This window comes from Dendrobates tinctorius, unplaced genomic scaffold, assembly GCF_039654945.1.
Source record: "Dendrobates tinctorius isolate UK_male_01 unplaced genomic scaffold, ASM3965494v1 ptg000119l, whole genome shotgun sequence".
Classification (NCBI taxonomy): domain Eukaryota; kingdom Metazoa; phylum Chordata; class Amphibia; order Anura; family Dendrobatidae; genus Dendrobates; species Dendrobates tinctorius.
Window position 1 is genome coordinate 1620701 of NW_027361787.1, and position 20314 is coordinate 1641014.

Consider the following 20314-nt stretch of genomic DNA (forward strand, 5'->3'; position numbering starts at 1 on the left):
GTTATAATCCTTAGGAGGAGTGAATATTTTGACTCCACCACCACTTTCAGGAAATTAACACGCAGTGGATGTTGGAGAGTGAAAATTACACATTTGCCATTTTCTTACCCAGCACATAGTGCCCAGATTGTGCTCCAGGAGACACACACCAAAAATTAAGTGGATTCTTCTCACTATAATATTGCTAAATACAGGGATCCTAAATGTTGTTTGCGCACACTGCAAGACTCCGAAGTGAGAGCGGATTTTGCTGGATCGGTTTATGGAAACCTTGTTGCTTTTCAACAGCCTTTGAGCCACTAATAGTGCGGGAACCTCTGTTTTTCCTTTGACAGATGATGGCCCTGAGTGGGGACTTGTTTTTTGTGAGATAAGAATTGGTATTATTTTCGCCTACATAACATTGATTGGTTTCTTTTTATTCAATATTTGGGAGGCAGAATGAACAGACAGTTGAACACCACACACTACTGGCTCATCCAACAAGGTTTTCTTTTAGACTGTGAACTGTCATTGTCTTGGTAAATAAAGATTTTTACATAGCTTGCCATTTTTATCTACAGTTTAAGTAGAAACATTCAAAAATATAAAACTCAAGGATATTTTATTAAAATAATTGTTTTTTATCTTAGCAGAGGACTGTATCAGGAGATCAGAGGGACAGATGACATCTTTAACTTTTAAATCTGATGATCTTGAGATCCTACAAGATACAACTGAAGTGAATGCCATTACTCCAGATATATCATCATCCATTCACAGCCAAGATCTGTCATCTGATCCTATGAAACAGGTCCCATCTTCTGATTCATTACCGACTACTAAGGAAAATCAAAGTCACAAAAGAGGCAATAAAAAACAAAATGCTCCTAAAGCAAAGAAGTCATTTTCAAGTTCAGAATGTGGGAAATATTTTACACGGAAATCATATTTTGTTAACCACCAGAGAATTCACACAGGGGAGAAGCGTTTTTCATGTTCAGAATGTGGGAAATGTTTTAATCTTAACTCAAAATTGGTTAGGCACCAGAGGAGTCACACTGGGGAGAAGCCTTTTTCCTGTTCAGAATGTGAGAAATGTTTTAATCAGAAATCAGACCTTGTTATACACCAGAGAATTCACACAGGGGAGAAGCCTTTTTCTTGTTCAGAATGTGGGAAATGTTTTAATATTAACAAACATTTGATAAGGCACCGGAGAATTCACACAGGGGAGAAGCCTTTTTCCTGTTCAGAATGTGGGAAATGTTTTAAACAAAAATCATATTTTGTTACTCACCAGAGAACTCACACCGGGGAGAAGCCTTTTTCCTGTTCAGAATGTGGGAAATATTTTAAACAAAAATCCTGTTTTGTTACTCACCAGAGAATTCACACAGGGGAGAAGCCTTTTTCCTGTTCAGAATGTGGGAAATGTTTTAAACAAAAATCACATTTTGTTACTCACCAGAGAACTCACACAGGGGAGAAGCCTTTTTCCTGTTCAGAATGTGGGAAATGTTTCAGCAAAAAATCAAATTGTGTTATGCACCAGAGAACTCACACAGGGGAGAAACCTTTTTCTTGTTCAGAATGTGGGAAATGTTTTAATCTTAACTCAAATTTGGTTAGGCATGAGAGAACTCACACAGGGGAGAAGCCTTTTTCCTGTTCAGAATGTGGGAAATGTTTTAATCTTAACTCAAGTTTGGTTAGGCACCAGAGAACTCACACAGGGAAGAAACCTTTTTCCTGTTCTGAATGTGGGAAATGTTTTAACCTTAACTCAAATTTGGTTAGGCACCAGAGAACCCACACAGAGAAGAAGCCTTTTTCCTGTTCAGAATGTGGGAAATAGGGAAAGAGCATCTTGTTAGACATCAGAGCAGTCACACAGAGGAGAAGCCTTTTTCATTTTCTTAATGTGGGAAATATTTTACTTGGAAATCATCTGTTAATAAACATTAGAGACTTCACATAGGGGAGAAGCCTTTTTTTGCTCAGAATGTTGGAATCATTTTAACCAAAATTGGATCTTCTTAAAGGGGTTGTCTCTTGTCATTCCTCATGTTTGCTGACAAAAGGATAAAGCTGAAGTTTATTACTTCCAAATGTAAATCTATACCCATAATTCACCCTCTGAAGGTTAGTCAGAAGGTGACTAATAGAAAAAACATATACCCCACAGTTCAGTATATAGGGTGAGGTGACGTATACACACTCACTCTCCAAGCCTCTAATTTCTACGGGTTTCATCATCCTCACCAATGATGGCTCATCAGGAGACCATTTAATATTGACTTATATTCAAGCGAGACTAGACAAAAAGCTAAAATCATGTATCATGTTATCCGAAACAGTCAGAAAACTAGCCACATATTGGCAGATCCCAGACCTCAGACTATATACTGTGTAAGTTTATAAGCCCCTCCAGTGTCAGGAATAGATAGTATGTGAAAATACAGTTTTATTCTTGTGATTTTTCTCCTATAGGGACCGACCTAGTTTGGTATTGTAACAGCTGTTAATTAGTAATGCAGACAAATTGGAAATTATCTCTGAAGGTTAAGTGTTCCCTGAGCAGTATATACTGTATTTTCACATACTATCTATGTGATAGATACCTGGCCGACCTCTTCGTGAGGTCTAAGGTCCATTACCATTCTATAGGCCTGCTCAAATTTTACCAAAAAAGAGAATGGATCATCGGAAATATTTGTTTGTAAATTCCCTAAAATATCAACTGTAGGCATGTCTTTGGGTCGCCCTCGCACACCCAGGGCAGCGGGGTACTCGGTACCGGGCCGGTGTCAGGTGGGAATGTGTCACAGCAGCGGTGACCCGGTCCGTGGCCCTGGGCGCCCAATATCAATGGCGGTGATGTAGTTAATGGTAGAATAGTTCGTGACGCCACCCGTGGTGTTTGGCAAGTAAGGTGTTGAGCCAACGCTGCATACAGATCCGCTGGGACTGATGGTGTGGTGCAGCAGAGATGGTATAGCTCCCCACAGGTGGAGCTGTAGTCCCAGGGCAGTGTAGGTGCAATGGATGAGGAGAGGCACAGAATGGTATAGATGTTGTTACTCAGGTGTAGCGGTGCTGGAATAACTGGAGGACACCAGAGTATGCGGTTCCAAAGCTTTACTCACTGTTTGTAGTTCACACAACTGCCTGCCTCCGTACTGTGTTCTCCAGGTCAGGGCTCCAGCCAACCTCCAGGCAGGATAGGATTCTCCCTTCCACACTCCGCCAATATGTACCTTCACTGAACGACTCCTCCAATGCGCTTTTAGGTGCGAAGCACTTCAGTACTTAGTTACCCTGGAATACCTCTCTCTAGGTGTTCCTAGTCTTTACTTGTATGACATACAGCTGTAGCCTGCTTCGGGGACTCCTCACTGCGGCCCGGCTCTCTGTTGTGTCCCAAGTCTATGATGTGAGCAAGGCGTTAGCGGCTCACTACTCCTCCGGTGTCTGTTGCCGGACATAAAGTTCCAATCCACCTCGGGGACCGGGCCCCGGCCTTTGCGCTCTCTGGACTGGAAGGTTTCTCTGTCTTTCTTCAACCAGCTTCCCACCGTCCTTCTATTCTCCTTCGTTCCGATCTGTTCTATCTCTCTTATGGAAGGTTAGGTTATCAATCTTATCAGTCTCTTTCTCTGGTCTTTCTCGTGCCAGCAGCCCAGATCACTGGGACCTGCTGCAGCACGTCCCTCAGACACCCATCTTCTCTTTTCTCCTCTAACCAACTGCTCACTAACCCTCACTCTTCCCACTCTTTTGTATCATCTCACTCCACCCGCCTCCCAGCACATCTCGTGTTACGAAGCAGGGTTCCACGAGGGGTGCTCTGCTAACCCCCAGCCTGAAGCTGTTAGGTGGCCCCACTGAACTATCCTGTGTGTGGAATGCAGGTGTGGAGTGTGGTCTGGAGCTCCCACATTACCTGGATGGTGGGGCACTACACCTTAGGAGAAGGTGCAGTACCTCTGTGGCGACTGAAGCCTCAGGGGAGCCACATACCCCCCCCCAGGTAAGCACAGCATGTCCGCGGGCTGCAAGACAACAAAAGGTACAATACAGGAACACACAAAAATTTTTAAATGCTGTTTAACAATACTTATCTAATCTTCCTAATGTAGGAGGCACATTTCTTAAACGTTACAAACAGGCTAACTTCCTATCTTAGTATCAAAAATTTACTTAAGTGCAATTCTTAATTCAAAGTGCTATACTCAACACATTTTCTTTATTACATTTGCTATCAATTATTCTCTTTTTCTCTTTCTCTACTGGACGCAAGACACTGACCATCTACGCTTGGCCTGTCACCTGTCACTTTCAATTCTTCAGTCTTTATTCAATTCTCACAGTCTATCTCAAAACCTTTCTAACTCTATAAAAGACATTTACTTTTCATAAGACACAACATTATCAAATACGTTATCATAAAACATTCAAAATTCTTGCAAAGTGCTGAACACTGCTCCCAGCCGGGATTTCTTGCAGTGTCCCTTGACGTAGACATCGTTTTTCGAAAAGTGTCCATTCAAAAACATCATCTTCGCAAAGAGTCTTTATATGTAAAACCAAGAGAGAGCACCCAAAGGGGTGCAAACTACAAGAAAGTTTTGGATCACACAGTGTTCATGATCTCCACAGTTCCATTTGTAGAAAAACACTGCCAATCAAAAGCAGGCAACAAAAGTGCTGCCGTAAAAACATGATAGCAAACAAGGCACAACTGGTGCAAAGAAAACCCTCCTTGGTAAAGAGATTTGGTAAATTATTTTAACGGCTACCAGATACCAAGTAGTCATTAGCAATCCGCAGGTACTCCTCTTCCCACGGTGTCAAGCCAGAGATCTTTGGTTTGGGCCGCCGAACTGGAGGTGATGCAATAGAAACCTTGTTCTTGGAAACAGGTACCTGAGCAGTCTGTGGGGTACCGGTGGATGGAGCATTGATTGGTCTTGATGGCAGGTACCTCTCAATGAACTCTGCAGGGATACATTGTACATTCAGGGCGTACCATCCCCTGAATCCCTCATGCAGGGTAAAGGTCACATATTCCCCAGGCTGCAGGTCTCCATCTGGATGCCCTCTCCTCAGATGAGGCTCCACATCCCGCCGGTTAAAGAACAGATCACCAATGCGCTTGGGGTCCGCGATGAATCCAAAACCCCTCAACTTATTCACATTCAGCACCTGCCCCCAAGCACCTGCCCCTAACCAGCTGCATCCTGGGAACCGTAATGCCCAGCACGGGTCCTCTCTTTTCTCTTCAGATCCGGGCCCATTACAGCCAATCTCCTCTGCTCCCTCTCCCGGTACTCATCTGCCAGCTTTTTAATGGTGGCTCGACCATAGGCCTCATTCTGCTCCGCCCGGGACCTGCTTTGGCCTACTGGGGCCTGCGGTGCCACTGTTGGGGGTTCCGGTATCTCCTCCCGGGGACTGGCTTCCCGGTCCCAGACCAGGTCTAACACAACCTGGCCGGCCGTTGCAACGGTGGGGCAACCCCGGGTCTTCTCAGGGGAAGGGACATCGGACATACCTGAGGTCTCCCGGCGGTGCGGCCTCGGCTCCGGTGCAGTTGATGAAGGAGCAGTTGTGGGTTCTGGATCCGCAGGGGTCTCTGGGGACCGGTGCAGCCGCGCCAGGTCCAGGCGGGAGCTCTGCTTCCACTCCCGGCTCCTCCGGTAACTTCTCCGGGCCGGTGGTGCTCAACTGCACGGTCAAAGTAGATGTGTAGGTCAGCGCCGCCCGGGGACAGTCCAGTGCGGTAGCCACGGGTACCGATGGAGAGGGTGGTACCGCTGGTGTAGGCCCCACCGGGGCGCGCTCTCAGCTTCTCCAGCGCTTCTCTTCGTAGCTGCAGACGGGTAGTCATTTCAGCGATTTCATCTTCTAATTGCTGGCGGTTCATTCAGGAGTTCGGGTTGGAGCCGTCAGCCATGGCACCAGGGGTTTGCACTTGCCCGCGCTCCACAGGCCTCCTTCCCTCGCTCTCCAAAATGGCATTCTGGTGTTCTTCTCCTTGCTCCGCCCTTCTGCTCGCCACTGGCTTCCTCTGCCCCTCCTTCCGGGGGCGGCGTCTTCTTCCAGCGCCTCCATACCAAGCCAGTATACGAACCCCTTGAGGGTGGGCCATGCATCTGTCACATAGTAATTCAGGCAGGGACGGCCCAATACTCTTCGCGGTCTTTTCTTAGGACCTCCCATCTCTTCACGCCCTTCTTCTCCGCGCCAGCGGCCATTTCTAATGTCCATTTTACAGTCTATTAAATTTGGTCTTCTGCACATTTTCAAAAGTTGTAAATCCAAGGCACACAGAACCCGATGGCATCGGGTCTCGTCATCCTGTTCGTGACACCAAAATTGGGTCGCCCTCGCACACCCAGGGCAGCGGGGTACTCGGTACCGGGTCAGTGTCAGGCGGGAATGTGTCACAGCAGCGGTGACCCGGTCCGTGGCCCTGGGCGCCCAATATCAATGGCGGTGATGTAGTTAATGGTAGAATAGTTCGTGACGCCACCCGTGGTGTTTGGCAAGTAAGGTGTTGAGCCAACGCTGCATGCAGATCCGCTGGGACTGATGGTGTGGTGCAGCAGAGATGGTATAGCTCTCCACAGGTGGAGCTGTAGTCCCAGGGCAGTGTAGGTGCAATGGATGAGGAGAGGCGCAGAATGGTATAGATGTTGTTACTCAGGTGTAGCGGTGCTGGAATAACTGGAGGACACCAGAGTATGCGGTTCCAAAGCTTTACTCACTGTTTGTAGTTCACACAACTGCCTGCCTCCATACTGTGTTCTCCAGGTCAGGGCTCCAGCCAACCTCCAGGCAGGATAGGATTCTCCCTTCCACACTCCGCCAATATGTACCTTCACTGAACGACTCCTCCAATGCGCCTTTAGGTGCGAAGCACTCCAGTACTTAGTTACCCTGGAATGCCTCTCTCTAGGTGTTCCTAGTCTTTACTTGTATGACAGACAGCTGTAGCCTGCTTCGGGGACTCCTCACTGCATCCCAGCTCTCTATTCAGTTGCTGTTGTGTCCCAAGTCTATGATGGGAGCAAGGCGTTAGCGGCTCACTACTCCTCCTGTGTCTGTTGCCGGACATAAAGATCCAATCAACCTCGGGGACCGGGCCCCGGCCTTTGCGCTCTCTGGACTGGAAGGGTTCTCTGTCTTTCTTCAACCAGCTTCCCACTGTCCTTCTATTCTCCTTCGTTCCGATCTGTTCTATCTCTCTTATGGAAGGTTAGGTTATCAATCTTATCAGTCTCTTTCTCTGGTCTTTCTCGTGCCAGCAGCACAGATCACTGGGACCTGCTGCAGCACGTCCCTCAGACACCTATCTTCTCTCCTCTAACCAACTGTTCACTAACTCATTCCTCCCACTCTTTTGTATCATCTCACTCCACCCGCCTCCCAGTACATCTCGTGTTACGAAGCAGGGTTCCACAAGGGGTGCTCTGCTAACCCCCAGCCTGAAGCTGTTAGGTGGCCCCACTGAACTATCCTGTGTGTGGAATGCAGGTGTGGAGTGTGGTTGTGGAATGCAGGTGTGGAGTGTGGTCAGGAGCTCCCACCTTACCTGGATGATGGGGCACTACACCTTAGGAGAAGGTGCAGTACCTCTGTGGCGACTGAAGCCTCACGGGCGCCACATCTCCGGTTGTAAACAATACCAATTGTCTAAGTCTGTCTTCTTTTGTACTACAGTATGTGTCATTTCATGATCATCATTTAATCTGGGTGCAGTCGGTAATCTTTTTCCCATATGTGAAGGTAGCCATACTTTGAATATCTTATTTTTTTGTTCATCATTAAGATTGATTTTTTCTGTGTTTGATTCAAAAATGTCCGCATTATAAAAGGCGTCCATCTTATCGTTGTAATTTGGAATGTCTTTTACAATTTTCATTAACTGATCATGTATTTTCAGATTAATGCGTGCTTCTCTGTCATGTAATTTTTTCCGTTGTATGTCATCTGCCTGTAAATCCTCTACTGTGACATCTGGATCTTGTGTGTCTGGTACAAATGATGAGGCAGCAGCACTGTCCTCCTGTTTACCTGTTGATCTTGTGTTAGCAGAAACCTTTTTTATATCTTGTCGCAATTTGGACAATAACTCTGTCCGAGTATCAATCTGATCTTCCAATTGTTCAATATGTTCTGACAATATCAAACAATTTGAACAATCGAAGTAATCTCCGCCAGACTCCTGTGTGTCACCTGGTGTGTCAGTGTGATTAATTTCCTGTGTGACAGTATAAGTTTTATGTTTCAGTTTTCTTAAAGACTAAATTATTGTACACTCGGACCATGTGCATGACATTTTGAAGCTTTCTTTGTAACTTTTTACTGAGAAAAACCTCTTATCAATTTTAACATTTTCTGCTTCACATTGACTATACAAACTAGACCATAATTGTGCATCTGTATGGCTATGAACATACTTAAACTCTGTTACTTTTCTTAGAATAATTATGTATAAAATCCATTTTCTCACCTATGGAGCGTCTTTTCCTCTCCTGGGTTGATCCTTTGTCTCCTGGGTTGATCCTGGATGGTCCTTTGTCTTTACTGAAATCCTTAGACCTCCATCTGGATGGGACGCATGCAGCTCTTTATGGTTGGAGATCCTTACACGTAGTCTGTAGATTCAGTCTGATCTTTGTGACGTGAAATGGTGGAATTCCTGAGGAGGCTTTGTACAACAGGTGTGTTTTCGTGTACAAACAATGATGGAATGCCAGCCTAAATTAGCACAAAAGGTCAACCTGGCCTGAGCTCGCCAAAATGAAGAAAAATATTTCTTTCTTACTTTTCAAGTAAGAGCACGGATAAAAAGGAAAAGCGATGTTGAATTGTGGATAAAATAAATCTTGTTTAATTGTTCATTCAACAAGTGATTACAAAAATGAGGAAAAGTGAGTACATGACGTAATAAATATTGAAGGAAAAAACAAGCATTCATAGTTCTTACATATGGCCTTGAGTTGAGCAGCTGTGGTCCGTGTGTTCGAGAGTCTCCAGCTTATGGGAGATCTCCTGAACAAGAGTTAGGCTGGCTTTTATACTATTTTGACCCATAGACTTGCATTAGTGTCTGTCCTATAATCACATACGGTGATTTGCCGCTATATTCGTAGCCTTTTCCATATTAGAAGAACTTTAGTTATTTTAACACTTTGCATATAGTTATTACCTTAGCCTAAGAAACTTAAACCTATGGAGAACCATTCATTATAAATAGTCACATACTGACAGTTCTGACAAGTGACCTATAGGTTTGACAAGCAGGGAACAGATGTATCAGCCAAAATCCTCAGAATAGCTCTCTCATCCACTGACCAGAGTTTCTGCTAGCTAGTTAGACTCTGCATATGTGAATTAATCTGTATTTTTTATTATAGAAATACTGATATGTTACAACATAGCATTGATTGGTTTCTTTTAATTCAATATTTGGGAGGTAGAATGAACAAACAGTTGAACACCGCACACTACTGGTTCATCCAACAAGGTTTTCTATTAGACTGTGAACTGTCATTGTCTTGGTAAATAATTAGTTTTTTACATAGCTTGCCATTTTTATGGACAGTTTAAGTAGAAATGTTCAAAAATATAAAACTCAAAGATATTTTATTAAAAAATAATTGTTTTTATTATCTTAGCAGATGACTGTAACAGGAGATCACAGGGACAGCTGATATCTTCAATTTTTAAATCTGATGATCTTGAGATCCTACAAGATACAACTGAAGTGATTGCCATTACTCCAGATATACCATCATCCATTCACAGCAAAGATCTGTCATCTAATCCTATGAATCAGGTCCCATCTTCTGATTCATTACCGACTACTAAGTAAAATCAAAGTCACAAAAGAGGCAATAAAAAAACAAACTGCTCCTAAAGCAAAGAAGTCATTCTCATGTTCAGAATGTGGCAAGTATTTTACATGGAAATCACATTTTGTTTATCACCAAAGAACTCTCACAGGGGAGAAGCCTTTTTCATGTTCAGAATGTGGGAAATGCTTTTAAAAAAAATCAGATAGTGTTAGGCACCATAGAACTCACACAGGAGAGAAGCCTTTTTCATGTTTAGAATGTGGGAAATGTTTTACACAGAAATCAAATTTTGTTACCCACCAGAGAATTCACACAGGGGACAAGCCTTTTTCATGTTCAGAATGTGGGAAATATTTTAACAATAAATCAGTTTGTGTTAAGCACCAGAGAACTCACACATGGGAGAAACCTTTTTCCTGTTCAGAATGTGGGAAATGTTTTATCAATAAATCAGAATGTGTTAGTCACCAGAGAATCCACACAGGGGAGAAGCCTTTTTCCTGTTCAGAATGTGGAAAATGTTTTGCACATATGGGTCGCCCTCCCAGGGCTGTGGGGTACTCGGTACCGGGCCGGTATCAGGGGGACGTGTCACAGCAGCGGTGACCCAGACCGTGGACCTGGGCGCCCAAGCAATGGCGGAAGATGTTGTGAATGGTGGAATGTAGTTAGATGAATAGTTCGTGACGCCACCTGTGGTGTTCGGCAAGGGAGGTGTTAAGCCGATGCTGCAGACAGATCCTCTGAGACAGATGGTGTGGTGCAGCAGTGATGGTATAGTCCTCCACAGGCAGGGCTGTTGTCCCAGGGCAGTGTAGATGTGGAGACACTTAGATGGTGTAGTGTTTGGCGCAGGGGATGTAGCAGTGCCAGGCGGACGGACGCAGGAAGGAATGGAGGACACCAGGGCATGTAGTTCCAAAGCTTTACTCACAGTCTGTAGTGCCCGCTTCTGTGCTGTGTCCTCCGGGTCAGGGACTCAGTCAACCTCCAGGCAAGATGGAAAGCTCCCTTCCACACTCTGCCAACTTATGTGCCTTTTCTGAACGTCTCCTCTATAGCGCCTTTAAGTGTGAAGATCTCCTTGTACTGAGTTACACTGGAGTTCCTCCTGACAGATGTTCCCAAGAACTCTACTTGTACGGCAGACAGCTGTAGCCTGCTTTGGGGACTCTCTACTCCTGAGTCCCGGCTCTCTATCCGTGTTGCTGTTGTGCCCCCAAGTCTTAGATGGGAGTGCATTTACAGCCCACTACTCCACCGGTGTCTGCTGCAGAACCATTAGCATTCATACAACCTCGGGGACCGGGCCCCGGCCTTGCGCTTAGAACGTCTAGGCAGGGTCCTTCCTCTAACCCACGTCTTCTGTGTTCCCTTTTACTCCTACGTTCCGTACTTGTCTTTCCCTTCTATGGAAGCTCAGGCTTCGGTTCAATGTCCGGTTCAATGTCCTTCTTTCCTTTCCTTTCCCGTGCCAGCTGGCTCAGGTCACTGAGGCAGCTGCAGCACTCCTTCCTCCATCCCTTCTTCCAGGGATCCCCACTCCTCTACGAGTGGCCTCTCAACCTCCTGTCAGACTGAACCCCGACTGAACCTCAATCCTGGAACTGTTCCGTTCTTTTATATCTAGTCTAAATTCCACCCACCTCCCAGCACATCTAGTGTTCCAAGCAGGGAACCACCAAAGGTGCTCTGCTACTCTCTAAGCAAAGAGCCGCAATGTGGTTATGCTGAACTACTCTATTGTGTGGGATGTGAGTGTTGGAGCGTGGTCAGGAGCTCCCAACTTACCAGGATGGTGGGGCACCACAGCTTAGGAGAACGTGCAGTACCTCTGTGGCGACTGAGCCTCAGGGGCACCACACATAAATCACAGTTTGTTATCCACCAAAGAACCCACACAGGAGAGAAGCCTTTTTCATGTTCAGAATGTGGGAAATGTTTTAACAATAAATCAGTTTGTGTTAAGCACCAGAGAATCCACACAGGGGAGAAATCTTTTTCCTGCTCATAATGTGGGAAATGTTTTAACAATAAATCAGATTGTGTTAAGCACCAGAGAATCCACACAGGGGAGAAACCTTTTTCCTGTTCAGAATGTGGGAAATGTTTTAACAATAAATCAGATTGTGTTAAGCACCAGAGAATCTACACAGGAGAGAAGCCTTTTTCATGTTTAGAATGTGGGAAATGTTTTAGAAGGAAATCAAATTGTGTTCAACACCAGAGAACTCACACAGGGGAGAAGCCTTTTTCCTGTTAATGTGGGAAATATTTTAACCAGAAAGCGCTTCTTGATCTCCATCAGAGCTGTCACACACTTTTTCATTTTCTTAAAGTGGGACATTTTTTACTTGGAAATCAACTGTTAATAAACATCAGAGATGTCACATAGGGGAGAAGCCTTTTATATGTTCATAATGTTGGAATAGTTTTAACCAAAATTGAACCTTCTTAAATGGGTTGTCTCTTGTCATTCCTCATGTTTGCTGACGAAAGGATAAAACTAAACCTTATTAATTGCAAATGTAAATCTATACCCATAATTCACCCCCTGAAGGTTAGTCAACAAGTGACTAATAGAAAAAAACATATACCCCACGTCTCAGTATATAGGGTGAGGTGACGTATACACATTCACTCTCCAAGCCTCTCATTTCTACGGGTTTCATCGTTCTCACCAAAGACGACTCATCAAGAGACTATTTAATATTGGCATATACTCAAGTGACACTAAACAAAAAAAAACTAAAATCATGTATTGTTATCAGAAACAGTCAGAAAACTAGCCACATATTGGCAGATCCCAGACCTCAAACTATATGCTTCTGAAGTTTATAAGCCACTCCAGTGTCAGGAATAGATAGTATGAATTTGAATTTACCAAATGGCTGCAATGAAACAATTTAAAAATTTTAAAGGGGTCTGAATACTTTCCATACCCGCTGTATCAGTAAAAATAACTCATCCTTATAAGGTAAAGTATAAAAGAATTGCGCCATTTTCCGATACCCGTCGCGTCTCCATTTTTCAGGATCTTGGGTTGGGTGAAGGCTTATTTTTGTGTGCCGAGCTGACGTTTTTAATGGAGACCATTTTGGTACAGATACGATCTTTTGGCCATCCGTTATTGTATTTTAATGCAATGTTGCGGCGACCAAAAAAAGTAAATTCTGGTGTTTTGACATTTTTTCTCGTTACGCCATTTAGCGATCGGGTTAATTATTTTTTATATTGATTGGGCATTTCTGAATGCGTCTATAATAAATATGTGTATGTTTGTTTTTTTATTGTTTTATTGTGAAAGGGGGGTGATTAGAACTTTTATTTTTTTTTATATTTTTAAAAACTTTTTTTTTTTTTACTTTTGGCATTGTGAAAACATACAGCATTGTATCTTAATTAACCAGATGACTATTTTTTAGAAAATGAAGAATAATAGAATGTTATCTGTATGTTGGCTTTAAATTTAAGTCTTGATTTCTAGTTGGTCAATAACACAGACTTTTGTTTGTGTAAGCCGGTAATAGTGACTTTTATTGCGTGCTTATCCTTGATCACTGGTGATGTTTGCTGATATGCTAATTATGCCTTGTGTTACTGAGCCAGTTTGTTGAATTCTAAAGCCCCTGTCACACTTAGTGACGCACCAGCAATCCCGACAATGATATGACCTTGTCAGGATCGCTGTTGTGTCGCTACATGATCGCTGGTGAACTGCCAAACACCAAACAGGCAGATCTCACCAGCGATCAGGACCAGTGACGATGCGGGTAACAAGCGCGCGCGTCACTTAGTTACCCGCTGTCTACCTTGGATACCAGCTCCAGCTCACTGATCGATGGTCTCCCGCTGCCACACACAGCGATGCATGCTGGCCAGCCGGAGACCAACGATCAAAAAAAGTCCAGGGCATTCAAGCATGATCAGCGATACCCGGCGGGGGGGGGCGGTCGCTGATACATGTCACACACAGCGAGATCGCTGATGAGATTGTTGTTGCGTCACAAAACTTGTGACTCAACAGCGATCTCACTAGCGATCTCACTGTGTGTGACGGGGGCTTACAGCAGAAAGGGATAAACTATGCAAATAGTTTAAATAATCAATAATGCTATAATAATCTCATCTCCATTCTTACCATTTATGTAAATACTGAATGAGAGACACTTGTTAAGTCTAAAAATAGGTTAAATGCCTCTGTATAAAGAGACTGTGTGACAGACTCAGCTCCTTCTGAGCCCATTTTTTGAGTGGACCCTCTGGGTCATGGCACCCACCCACCAAGGACGAGCTTACCTTGTGAGAATCCACCCCCTATACAGGGAGTGTCAGGGGCAAGACCAAGGGGGTGAGCCACCACGACTGCTGGAACCAGACGGCCGGCTCAGGGGACACTAAGTGCAAGTGTCTGACTACAAAGATGAGCAGGAAGCAAGACAAGACAAGATGTAGGTGCAAGGTATCTTCATTAGGATAACTCAGGATCACATACAGTGCAAAAACGTGAGAAAGCAAACACGGAAAGGTGCGTGCGTGGGCACGCCAAGGTCCATAGCATGGTACGTGCCAGGTGGCATGCCTAGGCATAGGTAACGGCACGATGGCATCGGACTCCGGACTGCTGGCAACGATCGACATCATCAAGGCATCAGGCTGCGGACATCAGCTCCGGACGTCAGGCCGCAGTCATCCAGCTCATGATCTCTGGCAGCGATCGGCAGGTTCCCGGCATCTGGCAGGCAAACCAGGTTTCAGGCAAGGAGGCACGACAGATATCCAGGCATGATGCGTGTTAGGGAACACGCCGAGGTCTGAGGCTAGATGCGTGTGTAGGGGACACGCCAGGGTTCAAGGCTAGGTGCGTGTGTAGGGGACACGCCAGGGTTCAAGACTAGGTGCGTGTGTAGGGGACACGCCAGGGTTCACAAAACCAGACAGGGTGCGTGTGTGGAGACACGCCAAGGCACGAGACAGAGTGCGTGTGTAGAGACACGCCAAGGCACAAGGTACGAGACAGAGTGCGTGTGTAGAGACACGCCAAGGCACGAGGTACAAGACAGAGTCCTGAGCATGCAAAGGGGCACGCCAGGGTCCAGGCTAGGCAGAGGCCTGCGCGTGCAGAGAGGCACGCCAGGGACAGGGTTCAAGGACCAGGTTAGGACCTGTGCGTGCAAGAGGGCACGACAGGGTACATGGCCAAACCTGTGCGTACTATTATAGAAGCACGGGGAGGTATGCCATGGGCAGGCGAGAGCCTGCGCGTGCTTTAGAGAGCACGCAGAGCACAGTGCGGAAACAGCGTGAAGTGCAAGGGAGCACAGAGGGCACGGCTGGGGCACTGGCTAGCTGATCGGGCTGCGGCACTGACAGACGGGCAAGACTCCAGCGAACCCGGCTGAGGCATGGCAGGTGACACAGCTGTCACTGACCGACAAGCACGGCTGAGGCACAAGCAGGCGGGCACGGCTAGGGCGGGCACGGCTGAGGCACAAACAGGAGGCTAGGAAGGCCAGGTGCATGCAAAGAGCATACGAAGAAAAAGAGCAAAGGAAGACAAGACAAGAAACAAGGCAGGGCTTAGGCAGAGTACAGAACCAGGAATGGAAGCAGATCAGAGCAAGAACAGAGCTAGCAGCGGAGCGTAAGCCGAAGCCCAGAGCCGGGCCAAGGGAGAACCTTGGGACTAGCCTACAAATGTGCAAGAGAGCATAATAGGAAAGAGTCTAGCAGCGGAGTGTAGGCGAAGCCCAGAGCCGGGCCAAGGGAGAACCTTGGGACTAGACATGGAAAAGAGAGGAGGAAGGGTGCGTGTGCCAGGGAGCACAACAGAGCACCATAGGAGAGAGCGAGGCAGAGCAAGCAAAGACCATAGGGAGGAACAAGGCAGAGCAAGGCAAGGTACAAAAGAAGGCATAGCGAAAACAAGCAAGGCAGAGAAACAGAAGGACTACAAGTCCAAGCAGGACAAAGATGAACATGGCACAACAGACAAACATAAGACAAGGCACGGGACAAGAGATGGAGTACGAGCACAGAGCGTGTGCAGAGACGCAAGACAGGGCAGAGTGCAAGTGCACAGAATAGAGGGAGCGCCCCACAGACCAAGCAGCCATGCAGGGACACCACACAATACTCAGGCCCTGAGCATAGGAAGGGGCGGCCTGATATAGGGCATAGCACCTCCTCTTCCAGGTCAGGACCAGGGGAGCACTTCCGGGTTCAGATCCACGGATAACAGAGCACAGTCACATGATCAGAGTTCCAGACATGACAAGACGACTGCAGATCCAGTGCTGAAACCTAGACAGGTCACATGATCAGAGTTCCAGACATGACGAGATGATTGCCGAACCAGACAGTGCAGGATCCAGGCAGGAACACATGAGCAGGAATCCTAGACAAGACGAGAAGATCACAGAAGGCAGAGCAGAAACGCAGGCATCCTGCAGCTCAGACATGAGGTGAGTGTGCACACTGCTCTAGTGAACATGCAGGACAGCAGACAAGATATGCACATGCACATCGCTCCAGGAGTTCTTAAGACAAAACAGACATGGCAGACATGACAAACATGGCGGACATGACAGACTGAGAGAGAGATACAACCAGAGAGATTCTGCCAAGACATCTATACATCCAAAGTAAAAGAGACAGGACAGCAGCCACAACATCATCACAAGGGACACGGATCTATCATTCTATAGGAAACAACCTAGGGGTTTTCAGCCTTGGTTGGAAGAATACAGATATGCTCCATTGACCATCGCTGAGCCATGGACATGTTTGGAGAAGTCAGGTTGGGATTACCTCCTCTCTGTGTGTGTGCCACAGGTGGAGTAGTCGACCCTGGAAGATGAAGCCAGGTTGTGATCCTCAGATCAACTGACCTTGTATGGACTGTCATCTTCCAACACTTGTCATTACCTCCTCTCTGTATGTGTTCCACAGCTGGGGTAGTGACCCTGGAAGGTCTGATGTCACAGCAGCTATTATCCCGGCGGGTCAGTAGAAGCGTGAGAGTTTGTATTGTGCCCCATCTTGTGTACTGTGCTGGGACTGTTCTATGTGTTATCTGCCTGGTTTGTAGTTCAATAAAGCATTGACCACACTGTTTAACCCTCACCCTGTGTTGTCTGAGTAGTGTTTTGAACATGTTAAAAGGAGAGGGGCAGTTTGGCTGGACGATCCCTGGTCCATGTGGTTTTGTCTAGCGGGCGGTGCTTATAGCATTCCGGCAGTGACAAACATAGAGGTCTGCTAGAGACCTCTGGTTGTCATGCCAACCCATCGGTGACCCATGATCATGTGATGGAGTCACCGATGGGCGGGATTTCCGGCAATCTTGCTGGAAGTGTGCATTAACTGCCGCTGTCAGAGGCTGTTAGGGGCAAATGGCAGCTGTTCAAAACAGCTGACGTGCTGGAAAATATGTGGGCTTACCGCCGTAGCCCACATCAAAGGGAGGAAGTACATTTACGCCCGATGTCGGAAAGGGGATTGTTTTTACAGAGACAGAATTAGTAATCAATCATGTATATGTACAAATAATTACAAAAATACAGCTTCTGATGTTAAATAGTATAGAGTTAAGACAAGTCCTGCGATAGCACTGCTCCTACTCCAACCTCAGAGGCATCAATCTCTACAACAAAGGGGCAGTCTAGATCAGGCTGAATCAATAGCGGGTTAGAAGCAAAACATTCTTTTAAAACAGAAAATGCCTGAAGTGCCTCAGGCTTCCAATTAACCACATCCGCCCCTTTCCGGGTCAAATCCGTGAGTTGTTTAGTGATCTCCGAAAAACCTTTAATAAATTTGTGATAATAGTTGGTGAACACTAAGAATCACTGCAGCACTTTAAGAGACGTGGGTTGTACCCATTCCTTAATGAGTTGGATCTTGGCAGGATCCATGCGAACCCTTTAGCTGAGACAATATACCCCAGAAACTGTACCTCCTCAGCCATAAAAACGCATTTCTCTAGTTTGGCGAATAGAGAATGTTCTCTAAGTCTCTGGAGAACAGAACAAACATGTTGGACGTGCATTATAAGGTCAGCAGAGTAGATCAGGATGTCATCCAAACAAATGACTACATATACTCCACAGATGTCTCTGAAGATATCGTTCACAAAATTCTGAAACACAGCAGGTGCGTTACTGAGCCCGAACGGCATTTTGTGGTACTCAAAGTGGCCAAGGGGTGTGTTAAATGCGGTCTTCCACTCATCTCCCTTTCTTATACGGACAAGATTATATGCTCCACGGAGGTCAAGCTTAGTAAACCAATGGGCTCCCAACAGCTGATTAAAAAGATCAGGGATGAGTGGAAGCGGATACTGTTTTTTTACAGTGATTGCGTTTAACTCACGGTAATCAATGCAAGGTCTGAGGCCACCATCTTTCTTTTCCACAAAAAAGAACCCAGCTCCAACAGGTGAGGTGGACGGTCTAATAAACCCCTTATGTAAACTGTCTGCTATGTAGTCTTTCATGGCCTGATGCTCTGGACCAGAGAGATTAAATATTCTCCCCTTTGGGAGACGAGAATCTGGTATCAAGTCTATGGGGCAATCATACTCTCTGTGAGGGGGTAATTTCTCTGATTCCACTATGGAAAAAACATCCCCATAATCTCTAAATGCATACGGTACAAAGAGAGGTTTGATTTCAACTTGGTTCACCGATAGCGATATACAGTTGTCCTGACACTGTGGGCTCCAGCGCACAATATCACCCAGGTGCCAGTCTATGACCGGATTATGTGTACGCAACCATGGCATACCCAAAATAACTGCGGTGATAAATTATCAATCACAAAAAATGACACATGTTCAGTATGTAGTGTCTCCACTGACATTGCAATTTCTGCAGCAACAAACTATACTCCACCCTGGACAATAGATGTGCCATTAATCGCAGTGGTTTTAATAGGGGCATTAAGCCTTAGCAGTGGTACACCAAGCTTCTTTGCCACCAAGAAATCCATGAAGTTTCCCTCAGAACCACTATCCACATAAGCCTCCAAACACAGAGACTTTTTAAGGTATGACAGAGAGATGGGTAAAAAAAACTTTAGCAGCATCTGCCAGCAGTACTTGGGCCCCTGGGCAGGCATGACCAGAGCTGCCCAGGGGCTGACGTCCCGGGAGTGAAGACTTCTGACATCAAGCGTTTTCCCTGAAGTCTCCAGACTGCAGCATGCTTGTGTAGGAGAATGGGAGTGTTCCTCCAGGCTGTGGAAAGAAGCAGGTAACAGGTGCTTTTACCCAAAAAATCAGCTCAGCCAGCGAGGCAGGAGAGGGAAAAAAAAAGTTCAGAGATAATGCTTTTATATATACGCTGGATATATAAAAACGATTTTGGGCCAGATATAATGTGACGACCGTCTGGTGCGAGTCTGGACTGCAATTGAGACAGCACCCCGAGCAACCCAGAGACCCTTTACCCCTATACAGGGATCTGGAATTACAGCAGAGCCCAGGAGGTAGCTGTCTGTATAAGAGCAGCAGACCAGAGCAGGACGGTCACCAGAAAGGGATAAATTAATGGAACCGAAGTAGTAGTCAGGAGTCCAGGTCTAAACCAGGCGGGCGGCAGAGGTACAAAATCAGCAGGCAGTATCAGAGTCAAAATCCAGGCTAAGGTCAGAGTCAGCAATAGCAAATAACACACTAGTACACTGGGGAAACCAAGACTATATCTGGTGGTCTGCAAGACAGGCCCCAAGGTATTTGAAGGATCAGGCTATCCCTCACAGGCTCACAGTCTCATGACGTCACTTGGACCGCCCCCAGGACCAGGCCAGATGGTGATGCACAAACCCCTTCATGACTGACAGGAGCGGAGCCTGTGCCCACCAGATGCCTGCGCAGGAGCCCCTTCTCTGTCACCACCACCCACGGGCGAACCACGGCGCCTCCTAGTGGTCGAGGCAGGAACAGCCATCCCCGAGTCTGACGGCGACATGACAGTCCGGCGCCTCCCTGTGGCCGAGACCGGAACAGCAGTCCTCGAGTTTGACGGCGACGTGACAGTCCGGTGCCACCCAGTGGCCGAAGCAGGAACAGCAGTCCCTGTGTCTGATGCCGACGTGACAGTCCGGCGCCTCCCAGTGGCCGAGGCAGGAACAGCAGTCCCTGTGTCTGACGGCGATGTGACACAGCCATTGGATTCCTCCAATTCTCTTTCGGAATCCCTTAAAATCTGCCTTTCTGAAATCTAACCTTGACATCTGAGACTTCACAGGTCTTCCTCCTCTAGTTATCCAAAATTCTAATATAGCGTGGTCGCTACCTCCTAGGGTCCCAGCCACTTTTACCTCCTCAACCATTTCCTCCCTGTTTATGAGGATTAGATCCAAGGTAGCAGTTCCCCTTGTTTTCTCCCCTACCTTTTGGAAGATAAAGTTGTCATCAAGAGAGGATAAGAATTTCCTTGACCTGTTAGTTTTGCCTGAGAGAG

At 46.2% G+C, this 20314-nt stretch overlaps 1 protein-coding gene and 1 pseudogene across 1 annotated transcript in view; one reads left to right on the forward strand and one right to left on the reverse strand.

Moving 5' to 3' along the window:
- Positions 1–20314, reverse strand: part of LOC141101541 (uncharacterized) — an 83354-nt gene that overhangs the window by 54537 nt on the left and 8503 nt on the right.
- On the forward strand, positions 534–12307 carry LOC141101507 (uncharacterized; annotated as a pseudogene).